Source organism: Triturus cristatus, chromosome 9 (assembly GCF_964204655.1).
Source record: "Triturus cristatus chromosome 9, aTriCri1.1, whole genome shotgun sequence".
Lineage (NCBI taxonomy): Eukaryota > Metazoa > Chordata > Amphibia > Caudata > Salamandridae > Triturus > Triturus cristatus.
In genome coordinates this window covers 512,461,555-512,475,367 of record NC_140592.1, presented here as the reverse complement: position 1 = coordinate 512,475,367, position 13,813 = coordinate 512,461,555, and the positions used below count along the sequence as shown (strand labels likewise).

Genomic DNA, 13,813 nt, shown 5'->3' with positions numbered 1-13,813 from the left:
GTGACTTTTATTTAATTAATTCCCAGGCCATGACGCGTCTCGGCAGGATCACCTGCCTTGTTCACACATTGCGCCTCAATACAATCTTTGTTTTTAAACCTGCTTTGGGAAGCGAATCTTGCTGTGACCGGGCCCTTTGTTTCTGCAGCCTCTGCTGCTGCCGTGAGGCAATTGGCAGAATCCCTAATTTTCCGACCGTGAGGTGAACGGCCCAACGAGACATGGGACCACAACTCCCAGAGGGCTTGGCAACCGACATCCACGTCACCGCGCCGGGGGGCACGAGAACAGCACAACGGTCCTCGCGCAGCACGGGACGCTTTGGGAAGCAAATCTTGCTGTGACCGGGCCCTTTGTTTCTGCAGCCTCTGCTGCTGCTGTGAGGCAATCGGCAGAATCCCTGATTTCCCGGCCGTGAGGTGAACGGCCCAACGAGACACGAGACCACAACTCCCAGAGGGCTTGGCAACCAGCATCCATGTCACCACGCCGGGGGGGGCGCGATAACAGCACTGCGGCCTTCCCGCAGCGCGGGCCGCGCCCGGGTATAGCCCGGGCCAATGGCAGGCCCATCTGCGCCTCTCAGTGACCGGAGGAGGCCGGGCAGGGCCAGAAACCCTGGCTGTTGAACATTCGTATCCAAGTATACCAGTCAGTCAAATATAGCAAGGTAACTTTTAAACAACTTTTTTGTTTTATTATTTTGCCCCCCTGAATTCATAAACAATTTTAAAGCACCCCATAGAAGGCCTTGGACCAAGATAGGGGACTCCACGCGATCTACGTCTATATGGGCAAAAGGAAAGCACTCGCTACACAAGGGGGCGCGCAGGGCTGATGCATGACTGGCAAAATTGACTCTTTGACCGAGCGGAGACTATCAATTGAGGCTAATAAATGCCTCCAAAGTCAAAACACCAGTGAAGAGAGAGCACAAAGGGTCTCTTTTGTAAATATGGGCCCCTTAGAATGCCCTGCAGTACCATCATCTGGTGTACCACCTAGTGAGGCACTCATTCTCCCAGAGCCAGATATGTTTCCAAAAACCTAAACCGAAAATACATTAGAAGGCACTGAAGCAGCCCCGGATTTACCACCATCAAAAAGAAAACGAACTGCTCCTAACAAGTCCATAAGGAAATCACCCCATCTGAAGATGCGGACTCAGTCCTCTTTACAAACAGATCTAGGCCAGGGGAAGTTATTGGATTCTTTACTTTTAAAATTGGAACATATGACGAAGACTTTATTAGCGCCAATAAAACTGAAAGTAGGAAAAATAGAGATTTTGGTTCAAAATCTATTATCCAAGAATGGGTCAATGGTGTTAAATCCAGTAGGGGCCGGGGATGGAAATGAAATGCAAAATAATTCTGAAATCCACACTGAGCTTGTCCCCCTGCCCCAAAGTTCATGTTTCGCCACTAACCCAGGGAGTAAGGGTGCTATAAGTGGTCTAAGTCAGTCAAATACTCCTGAAGTTGCAGAATCCGTACCCAAGATGACTGAGACAGCCCAGGCCAAAGGTCTTCAGGTGCCACATAGGTTATCTCTACCCACATGTAGTCAGTCTACTCATTGCCCATCTAAAGTCGTGAACCAAAGTATTCTTGACTTACCGCCCGCATCTGCCCCACTAGTAGCAGTCTTACTAGAGGTCCCCCCCTTTCTCAAGAAACTAGGGAAACCACTCAAGACTTAATTCATAAAGTGACTCACTGGTGTACAAAAAACGTTCTACAAGGTCAGTACTTATCATCCAACATTATAATGGCCCGAAGAGTGGGGTGGATAGGCCATCAAACTAATAAGATTGGTACAGGAGACTGTATAGTCGTCAATTTTAAGGATTCAGAGAAAGCCAAGATGCTAATAGATAGTGCATCCCAGAGCAATTTCAATACTCAAATAAATGCAGTTTCATTACAATACTTTTACCCACCAAGACAGCGTGGGCGTTTCATGCAAGGACAGTGGCAAATATCACGAAAGTCAAGGAGCCCGATGATTAAAAGTAATTTTGGAAATGAGCTGCCTATACATATTAGATTCCAAGCTCTGACAGATTGACAAAATTTGGAAGAAAATGACTGACTAGAGCAAGATGATGAATTTGAACAGGTCTCCTGCCAAATTAATAGGTCTTCAAATGCACTAACAGCAATACCGGAGGCTTTTTATACAAAACCAACTGTAACCTTAGAAGTAACCCAGCCACAAAACATTACGGGGGGTTAAGTATGGGAACGTGCTTTCATGGAATATAGCTGGCATAAGGGCTAAAAGAGGTAATTTATGTTGGGATTTTTTTTTAGCTTTACATCTTATTCTTGCCCTTCAGGAAATGTGGGACGCAAATGATTGTTTCTATTTAGACGGTTTTACTTCTTTTCATAAATGTGCTATTCCGTCAAGTATGGGCAGAGCGCAAGGAGGGCTATTGCTAATGTTCTCACTCAAACTTTCCTGTAAGACACGTTTGGTTAACTGTAATTCTCAGAATATTTTGGCAGTGGAAATGTCTTTTAAGGATTGCCCTATGGTGTTAGTGGTAAGTTCTATAATTTCTTCACTACAGCACATGAGCTGGAACATTTGCAAGACTTAAAAGTTTTTTTGGAACATTATGAGGAGAGCCATTCGGTTTATTTTGAAATATTAATTCTTGGGGATTTTAATATTCACCAATGTCTTTCAAACTGTTTCCCAAATAAGGATCAGGGGAGTGTAAACCTACCTTTTTAGCATTTTGAGCATACATCTGCAGGAAATATTCTCGAGAACATTTTAGCAAACCAAAATTTATGCTGCCTCTCACAATCGGATAATGTGTCCCCAGTACCCACTTATATAGGAAATGGCAGAGCTAGCACTATCGACTACATTTTAATATATGCGCCTTTAGTCCCTTTTGCTGAGGACCTACTGGTTACATGGTCAAGTTTAAATGACCATAACCCGCTTGTGGTTAATATACTATTCCCTATTACCAAAGTGGGAGAATCAGCTTCCTCCCTGACAAACACTAATATTAGTACTAAAGACCAGGCTCGTAGGCTAAAATGGACAAAGATAATCCCAGAACATTTACTAACTAACTGTGGGGTTCTTGGTTACCGCGTTCGGGTTCTTTGCACGGAACCTGGAATGAAGGTTCCGTGCAGGGAATGTGGAGCGGTCAGGGTTGGCAGTTGCTGCCGGGGAATCTGAGTGTCTGGACCGTATTAAAGAAGCTCTTCTACTCTTACCTGCTCCGGCTTCTTTTCATCTTCTTTTCATTGGCGACGGGCTGGTCCAGGTCTCAGTTCCCCTCCTTTTGTCCGGTGATGTGGTTTTCCTGCCTGCACTTCTGGGTAACGAAGAATCGTCGAAGTTGAGTCTGGCCAAGCTTGGACGACCGCCGGACTCGGAACGCCTCCTGCTTTTCTCAAATTTCATCTTCCCCGGTGAGATTATTTTGTTTTTTGCCTCTTCTGTTCCTCGGCGCGTAGATCGGCGCGCGGCGTATATCTTAGCGTCATGTTCTGACGTCCTTCGTCTCGTGCGTACTGTTGCCTTGACAACTTGGAGTTACGAGGCATGCGCTTTGATTAGAAGCAGCGCGTGTTGACTTTTGCCTCTTTGTGTACTGTTGCCTTGGTAATCGGGAGTTAGGTGTCATGCGCTTTAATTTGAAGCAGCGCGTGTAGCACTTGAAGCGTTTTCATGGCACACGGAGCAGTGCTTTAGAATTTTTAACTTCGTGCTATTTACATGAAAGCATCTTTCTTGAAGTATAAAACTTACAGTGATGTGCACATTTTTTTTTTTTTTAAGCAGAAGAGTGCATTTCTTTGGAGGTTCCATTTGAAGTACCGGTTATTTTTGTGACATTGGCAGTATTGCGTTAATCTTTGTGGCAGCAACTCACCCACGCAAGATTGATTATGGATAATATTGCTGCTCCACCCCCATTTTTACAGCTACCTGGTCCTCCTCCTATGCTATGGCCACAATGGAAGGCCACTTTTGAGGCCTATTTAGAAGCAATTGATGGTGACACCTTCACGTCCAAGAAAAAGAAGGCTTTATTAATGTACAATGTTGGTGCTGAGGCAAGGTCAATCCTTCAAACTTTACCTCTAGAGTCAGTGTGGGTGTGCACCAGCCGTGGAGAAGACGGGGATGCACTAGTTGCTGATGATTATGCTTCCTTGGTAAAAACTCTCGATAAAAGGTTCAATCCCAAGCGCAATGTAGTCTTGGAACGACACAAGTTTTTACAACGTGCACAGATGCCTGGTGAATCCATCGATGACTTTGTTGCGGCTCTCAGAATTTTAGCCCTTAAATGTAATTACAGAGAATTTCGGGATGAAATAATTCGCGATCAGCTGATTGAGCGTACCTGTGACAAGAAGGTGCAACAAAAGCTTCTGTCTTCTGATGATCCTGACCTTGAGACTGCCCTTATCTTAGCAAAGAGTGTTGAACATTCTCAACTCTGTATGAAAGAATTGAATACTCCTGTGTCTTCATCCGAAACGACTTCTACATCTGAGGTCAAACTGGTCACCACAAAAGTTTCACCCAAATCGACCAAGAGTATTAATGACAATGTTTCCCGGACACCACCCTCGTTTAATCTTCCGAAAACAAGACTTGAGCAACGTCCTGCGTGTTATCGCTGCGGTAGCACCTCTCATTTGGGAAACTTCAAATTTTGTTATGCCATAAATCAAACTTGTTTCAAGTGCGGCAAGAAAGGACACTTAGCACGGATGTGCAAGGCAACTGTACCACAGAGGGTACCTCCTCGTACTGTGAGAGCCATTGAAGAGGACTGTGTGTATGAGGATGACGAGCGCTATGAATTATTAATGTTATCTTCATCTTCGTCACATGAAGAAGGAGTTGTAGAAATAGCTTCCATCAGTGAGGGTCAAAGAAGGAAGAGTCCTGAATGCATCATAAATGTGAATGGGATTGGCATGAAGTTTCTTGCTGATTCCGGTTCCCCTTTTACGTTAGTTAATGTCAAGGATTTTAGAACCCTGGGCAATGTTTCACTAGTTCACTCTAGCATAAGAATTTTTGCGTATGGTGGTAAAAGAGTGAAAGTAGTTGGCAAATTTAAGGGAAAGTTAGAATTCAAGGATGAATGTATTCTCTGTACTATATTCATAGTGGAGGAAGGTGCGAATTTATTAGGATGGCATGAACAAGGCGAACTTGGGATTATTCTTGATCCTAACCATGTTGACATGGTGTTATCTAAACGGGAAGCTAAACACTACTATGCTAGTCTTCCAGAGGTTCCTCCAATACATACCATCACGTCTGATGTGTGTGTTATGAATGATTGGATTAAAAGTTATCCCGAGGTATTTAGTGGTAAGTTGGGCAAACTTAAGGGATTTCAACATCGCATAGTTCTCAAGGATGGTGCTGTTGCTGTGGCGCACAAGGTACGGAAGGTACCACTCAGTATGCGTGGGGAATTGAGGCTTGAGTTAGAACGGCTATGCGCACTGGGTGTGATCGAGGCTATTGAAGGGTCTGAGTGGTTGTCACCCATTGTTTTAGCGCGCAAGGCCGACAAGTCCCTCAGGATGTGTGTGGACTTGCGCGATCTTAATGCGTGCATCTGGGTCGATCGACAACCTCTACCCAACATCAATGAGATGTTGTCGACCTTGGAGGGTGCCAGGTATTTCACTTCTCTTGACATATCCTCCGCATACCACCAAGTCGAACTGTGCAAGGGCTCCAGACATCTTACATCATTCGTGACTCCTGATGGAGCTTTCCGTTATCTACGCATGCCGTTTGGATTGGCATCGGCTTCTGCAGTGTTCCAACGTCTCATGGGAAACTTATTCAGGAACGCTGTGGGTGTGGTGTTTTTCCAGGACGACATTCTTATTCACGGGAAGACCATACAGGAGCACGATGTCCGGGTTAAGCATGTGTTGGATATAGTCAAGTCTAGTGGTCTGACATTAAGGAGGGACAAGTGCAGATTTCTGCAAGAAGGGGTAGATTACCTTGGTCACCATATCTCTGCTAAGGGGGTGGAACCAAAAATGAAATTACTGGATGCCATTAAGGATGCACCTGAACCCATGAACAAAGACCAGTTACGCTCCTTTCTAGGGCTTGTTGAATATTACGCTAAGTTTGTACCCAATTTTTCTGACAGAACTGTGTGTTTGCGTAGTCTTCTTAAGAAGAATGTAAAGTACACTTGGTCTGAGCAATGTGCGTCTGATTTTAGGTCTCTCAAGGAGGCTATTGTACAGGCACAGCCTCTCAAACTTTTTGACATCAACGATAAATGCATTGTTACCACTGACGCCAGCAATGTTGGCCTTGGTGCTGTTTTAATGCAGAGGAGATCGGATAATAAGGAAGAAATCATTGCTTTTGCATCCAGAACACTTCGGGGTGCTGAAGGAACTTATTCTACCATCGAAAAGGAGGCATTGGCACTATGGTGGGGTGTACAGTATTTTCGTAATTTTCTGTGGGGTAACGATTTTGTTCTTAGAACTGATCATAAACCTTTGGTAGATCTGTTCACCACCAAAGGAGGTGGCAGAGCTACGCCTCGTATTGCCAAATGGCAATACAGGCTGAATGAATTCAATTATTGCTTGGAGTATGTTGCTGGTGTGAAGAACTGTGTGGCTGACTGTTTATCTAGGTTGCCTCTTTCTGCCTGTGTTAGTGAACCTGCCAATGACTTTGTGGAAATGGTGTGTGCAGTCAGCGCTATTGCTGATACGGGAGCTGCTCTGTCCGAAGGGGATTGGAAACTGGCCATTTCTGAAGATGCGGAGCTTTCCAGGGTAATCGATTGGGTAATCCAGGGTTGGCCTAACAGTGCTGTTATTCCCGAGGAATTGATCCCCTATTCAAGAATTAGTGACGAGTTGTCTCTGGTTGATGGGATTTTACGCAGGGGTGGGTTACTGGTTGTTCCTTTGTCTTTACGGAAAAAAGTTTTAGACTTAGCTCATGAAGGTCATTTGGGCATTCGAGCAATGAAGCGGAGAGTGAGAGAGGATTTTTGGTGGCCGGGTGTTGACAGGTCCATTGAACATTGTGTCAGGGATTGTGGTGCGTGTGTGTTGAGCGACAAATCTCAGGTAACTTGTCCGTCCTCTGTCAGTCCCGTTGTGGTCAAGGAGGCACCATGGTTTAAATTGGCTTTTGATGTGGCTGGTCCATTCAGCGGTCTTGGGGCTTCTCCCAAATACGTGCTAGTCCTGATTGACTATATGTCCAAGTGGCCGGAGGTCAAATTTGTGGATGGTATTAACTCTAGTGTGGTTATTAAATTTTTGTTGGAGGTTTTTCTTCGGGAGGGATTTCCTGAGGAACTGGTGACTGACAATGGTACTCAGTTGGTGTCTACTGAGATGCAAAGTTTTTTGTGCAAGCACGGCATCAAACACACACTTACCTCTCTTTACCACCCACGCAGTAATGGGTTGGTGGAGCGTTTTAATCGTGTTGTCAAGGAACAGTTACAGTTGGCCTCTGTTAATGGTCTGGATTGGAAGGTGGTGATTTCGGATGTGTTGTGGGCAATGAGGACAACTCCACACTGTAGTACGGGTGTGTCTCCATTTTCTTTGTTAAGGGGTAGGGTTGCCGGTTCGAAGCTCAACAAGGATTGGATGTCTAGGAAGGTTGTAGACCCTCTGAGGTTGGGTGCGGTGGCGGATGTTAGAGCTGCCACTCAAGCCAGGTATGGCTCTAATTGTCCCAAGCAGTCTTCTGTGTGTGAAGGGGATTGGGTGAGAATCAAAAAACCTGTTTTTGTTCGTAAGGGTTCTTCTCGTTTTTCTGCTCCTATGAGAGTTAGTAAGGTGAGAGATCACGTAGTTGTCCTGGACAATGGCGAGGTCTGGAATAAGTCTGCGGTTTCTGTGGTACCTAGGTCTAAGGTGGAGTTTGTAAGAGCTAAGTTTGGTGTTGGTACTCAGGGTACAATTTCACCTTCCAGCGTCAATGTGCATGGTGGTTGCATTTCAGAAAATGATCTTGCTTCTCAACAAGGCCCTTCGAGAACCAAGTTTCTTCCTGTTAGGTCTAGGTCATCTCCTGTTAAGTTGAGGGATTATATTAGATTTTGACTTTCTGTAGTGGGAGTTAATGTGTCTATGTGTGGGTTGTTTTTTGTTTTTACGGAGTGGAGGGTTTGTGTTTTTTTTTGTGAAGGAAGGGGGGTGTGTGGGGTTCTTGGTTACCGCGTTCGGGTTCTTTGCACGGAACCTGGAATGAAGGTTCCGTGCAGGGAATGTGGAGCGGTCAGGGTTGGCAGTTGCTGCCGGGGAATCTGAGTGTCTGGACCGTATTAAAGAAGCTCTTCTACTCTTACCTGCTCCGGCTTCTTTTCATCTTCTTTTCACTAACCTATATACAGTTTGTGCCCCTGAAATTAAGCTTTGCTTAGACCCCGTTATGCAGGATAGTGCTACCACAAAAGCCTTCGAGAAAATAACAAAACAGATCCATTCAGATCTTGCAACTACTGGTGGGTCTAGATCTCCAAGGCCGTAAAATGGTTTAATGGAACATGCTCAGTAAAACATACGGAGCTTATATTGGCTCTAAAAAAGTCTCCAAGAGATCAAATAGAAATTAGATTTAAAAGGAAATCTTATAAGCTAGCACTTGAAAATAGGAAGAAGGAGTTAAGGGAACAAGCCTGGGACGCCTTACAACAAGCAAGTATTTTGAAAGACAGTGCAAACTTTTGGTCAGTAGTGAATAGTCCATTCCTTGCTGAAACTCCAAATTCAAATATTGACTGTCTCGTCCCGGCAGATAAATGGGTATCACATTTTGGGAACATCTTTAGCGATGCAAATCTGATGGTAACAGAGGAGCTAAGGGAGGGTGGACAAATCAACATACCACTCTCTTTTAAGGTAGACGAGGTTTATGATGCTATTGTAACTACAGCTGGAGGCTAGGCCCCAGGCCCAGACGGGGTACCGGCTGATTTATACAAAGCCAACCCAAATGTATGGGCAAGCATCTTAACTAATGTTTTTAATGCTGGGTGTTTACAGGGATATCCAATGTCTTGGGGGCAAGCAGTTATAGTTCCCATTTTTAAAAAGGGTGCCAGGAATGATCCTATATGTTCTAGGCCAATTTCACTTTTAGATTCTGCAGCCAAAATTATGGGAAAAGTCATATTAAATCGTATAACGACATGGCTGGATGACCGAAACGTCATCTCTGACCTGCAATATGGCTTTAGACCCGGCAAAGGGACCCTGGACCAATGCTTAAATCTACATCTTGTGATAAGCAAATATACTCTCGCAAAAAAAGGGACAATCCATTTGGCATTCATGGATTTAACACAAGTGTTTGACTGTGTAAACAGATCAAAGTTGTGGTCGATCCTGAGGGATATGGGCCTTGAACCAGAGCTAGTGGATTTTTTATATACTATTCATAAAAATAATTCTGCAGTTGCTAGGTATAATCGTAATGGGGATTTAACATCGACCTGGGATGTGAAAAGAGGGGTACGCCAAGGTTGTGTCCTGGCCCCTCTCTTATTCACACTATATATAAATAAATTGGGAGACATCTTAATAGCCAACTGTAGAGATATCCCTAGATTTGGCAACAAGACGATTCCTGCATTAATATATGCAGACAATACTGTTATTTTAGCAAGAACTGCAATGGGCCTCCAATCTCTGTTAAATGCTTTTATAGTTTTTATGGATTCCTTAGATTTATCTGTAAATTTTTAAAAATCACACACCATGTCCATTGGCCCTGAAAAGTCCCCAAAAAAGAAAACATTCTATTGTAATGGGATAGAGCTAACAAAGGTTCCAACATTCCCTTACTTAGGAGTATTATTTGATGAAAATGTATCATGGTGCCCACAAATTGTGCAAAAAAAGAATATTCTTGCAAGAACGACAGGAGCCACACTAAATTTCGCAAAAAAAAGGGGGGATTAAACCTATTGCGGCCCTGATGAAAATATATAAGAAAAATGCGTCCCAACAGCCACTTACGGCAGCGACATCTGGGGATACATAAAGGGGAGGGGCATTCAACAGGGGGAAAATAAATTTTTATGCAAGGTTTTTGCAGTTCCTTTTTCAACCGCCTCCTACATAACACACGAGCAACTAGGGTTGGGATACATTACAGATCAGATTGCAGTGGCCCCTTTGATGAGATGGATGAGAATCTGGGCTAGTCCTACTACTATTTTATATCAAATAATAATCAATTATTGTTTGGCACTAGATAGAGCCAAACATATCCCTTGGTTTAGATACCTAAAAGATTTGACAGCCTGGTTGGGTCGCCCTGATTTATTTTCAAGCCCCAAACCCATGGACAAAGCTGCTATTAAAAACATAAGATTACAGTTTTTGTCTAAGCGTCAGGGTTTGAGGGAAGAAGAGGAGCTGCAAAAACCATCTGTAAGACGGTACGCTACATTATCTTTGAACAATCAAGTCCAACATTATTTATTAAGTGTTGGTAAACCTTTCCATCGTTTTATTTTAACAAGATTCCGTCTGCAGATGGCACATTGGCTCTTATCTGTCCCGCTGGGTTTCTCGATACCCAGCACCTTGGAGCCCTGTCACTGTGACGATTTTTCTGAACAGGACATTATCCATTTGGTATTTTTCTATGATTATTATGCCCCCCTACGCAAGAAATTTGTTCTACCACTGCTTAGAAACTGCAATTTTGCACAAGTTAGACCAGCCCTGTTGTATCTCCAAATGCTGGCTTCTCCCATGGTTTGTTTTGAAATGGCTAGTTTTTTAGTTGGGGCCATTAGGCGCAGGAATTTTTTTTAATCTTTTTAACTTGATTATATGGTGTCTAGTATGTTTTCATTAGGAGGCTCAAATGTGCTCAAATTTGGAAGATCATTTTAGCTCCCGAAAATCTTTCTATTGTATTCAGTATTTTATAAAATGTTTTATCTGTAGGTAGCATAGGCCTTGGTACCCTATATGGATGTTAAAAACTGATGTGTTTGTAGTCTTATGTTTTAATATATTTTGTTTCTTTTGTATTTTAAATTCCTTAATCATGAGGACGAATACGTTTTACTTTTAATACGAGTTTGACTGTATTCCGCACTTTACATAAAATATGTACTGTATGCTTAGCAAAGCTTCTATGCACTTTAATTCTACTTGCATATTTGCACACTGAACCCTGCTTACAAAGTTTCTTTCTTATGTTTGAATTTTTATGAGCTGGCCACCAAGTTAATACTATGACAGGCCTTTTTTATAAATGAAATGTAATTTTGAATGTACTGTGTTCTTTTATGACATTAAGTTGCCGAATAAAGCATTTTTGACTGACGGACTGCCATGGTCACAGACATAAACAACATACTTCAAGATACGTTGGTTTCATTTTCGTAAATCAAATACAGGGGTTTCACAATTGTTGAATTTACATTTTTATATAATTTTGCATTTTTAAATTTTTTCCACTCTCATTGTTTTCTTGTTTTCTACTTTTTGTTTGTAAGTTTTAACTAACTACTCACATAATAAATCAGAGAGTTACTAGTTTGTTAAAATTCCCAATGATTTGACATACGTATGCTGGAATATTCTTTACTACACATCTACTTAAAGCCTCGTAGAGTGCATAATTCTATTGAGTTTGCTTATGCGCACATTGGCTGGCATGTGTTTTTCCTTTTGGGGGAAAATATACCTCGATTCCACAACACCAATTTGTTCTAATGAGTCATTTGAATCAAGATCAGGGACAGGACCCAAGGTGGTAAATACCAGATATTTCATCAAGGAATCACTAATTGGACCTTATACCTTATAACATTAAAGTGCAAGTGCAAATGTTACGGATTTCATCATATAAAATCCAAGTGCTAAATATCATTAATGTTAATAACGCTGATAGCAGATTTAAAGGTCTGTAGAATGGATAATTGGATTGTTTGATAATGTCAGCTGATAAGGCTCAACCTTTTCACACCCTCATTGGGATATACAACTGTGGGATTTCATATGCAAGATTGTGAAATTTCCTAGCCCACACCAAGATCCCGTTACAAGCCATTTATATATTCATGACTGTTGGTACTGCCCCCTATAAAGTCCTTGGACCACTGATTATCTCCCATATCTGTCATCTGTTTGTGCTTTTATCCAATCTTAAAATTGTCAAAAAAAGTGCTGGTGCATGTGCGTGTGCATGTGTGATATCAAGGTCGCGGCTGCGACCGAAACACGTTACAGCGAATCAGCAACCAGAATTCAAATCGTCAAGCATTATTTGTGGACTGTGTTCAATTCGGCGTTCCAATATGCCCGTACAAAAATTGTTTAATTTTCATATATCACTGCTGTCTTGGCTCGTGGTACTTCCATTTATTTTCAGGAAACAAACGAATGTGAACCCATTCTTTGGTGCAACGTAAAGGATTAATTGAGCCCTTACACCACCGCCATGACGCGTTTCGGCCTCAGAGGCCTTGATCACATGACGCGCATGCAGAGCACCTTCATATTTTTAAAATGCTAATGCTTAACACGTGACAAACCAAAATCATGAATATAGACAGCATGTTGCGGTAATGTGGATCTAAAACATATGGTCAAATACCTTGCATTGTTAATCACGTTTTAAATTGGTAAAAATAAACAATACATTTTTATGAATCGTATAATTATTATAAAAGGCATTACACCAATAAATATATACATAAATAAATATGTGGTTTCAGAGGAGATTTAAAAATTCACAAAGTGTCCCGACATGTAAAAAACATCATCCATTAAAAACAAGTCAAGGCTTAATTCTTTTAACTTCATGCCTACTGGTACCCTAACCTTGTAATCGTAAAGTATGGGGTCATTTAATAATTACCAATTGTACAACATTTGAATTTAAGCCCAAGTGGGCCTTGCCTTTCCCATTCTGTCTATGAACAAAGTGCCAGTGCGAAAAGTGCCACCATGATGAACCGTATTGGTTCAAAAAGTGCATTATGCAATATTAAGTTAAAGAACAAAAAAATTCAAGAGAGGTTCAGCAGCATTCAATTTAAACTGATGTTAGGTCGCCTATTGGGGGAGAGTGTTAAAGGCAGGTATAAAAATCGTCGCTGGAGTTGTGGCCCTGTGGGGTCTTGGAGCCCAGTTCAATTATACATCTTATTTCCAACTTGCGTAGTAATGCTTACCAGTTGCCCCCTGAGCACTGGGATAGCATCCACAAAAAAGTATTTCAAATGTTCCAACTTATTGCTGTGGACTTCCTTAATGTGTCTTGCAACTGGGTAATTTGCATCATAATTCGTAATGGCCCTGATGTGTTGGGGTATTCTTTTGTGGACTCTCTGCTTGGTGCTGCCCAGGGTTCTGTAGCCCAAAAGAACACTGCAACACATATATGGCATATTCTGTTTTGCAAGTAAGTAGTTTGGAAATGGATTCTGGTTCCGCTTTGAAAGGGGTTGTGTAGGTCATTTTGTTTACCCCAAATCTGCATGCATGACATGTGGTGCATTTCACAAATCCCTTTCTGGAATTTAGCCAATTGGTGACGGATCTAATTTCTGGACCACTGCTCACTAGGGCATCACTCATAGATCTTGCTTTCCTAAAGGTGATATTAGGACTTTTGGACATTTTACTTCCAAGGACAGGATCACTAAGTACCAGAGGCCAATTTTTGTTGATGATCCTGCTTAAAGCGTGATGTTGTCTGTTAAATGTCAGGATCAATCTTGCTGTTTCAACATTATCAATGCTTGGGATAGCTGTAATGGCCA

At 42.4% G+C, this 13,813-nt stretch overlaps 1 long non-coding RNA gene across 1 annotated transcript in view; it reads left to right on the top strand.

Annotated features, from left to right (window-relative positions):
• Positions 1-323: 323 nt before the first annotated feature.
• Positions 324-13,813, top strand: part of LOC146798212 (uncharacterized) — a 79,326-nt gene continuing 65,836 nt past the window's right edge. Inside the window, exon 1 of the long non-coding RNA XR_014969129.1 lies at positions 324-670. This is a non-coding gene — a long non-coding RNA (uncharacterized LOC146798212). The remainder of the gene's footprint in view (positions 671-13,813) is intronic.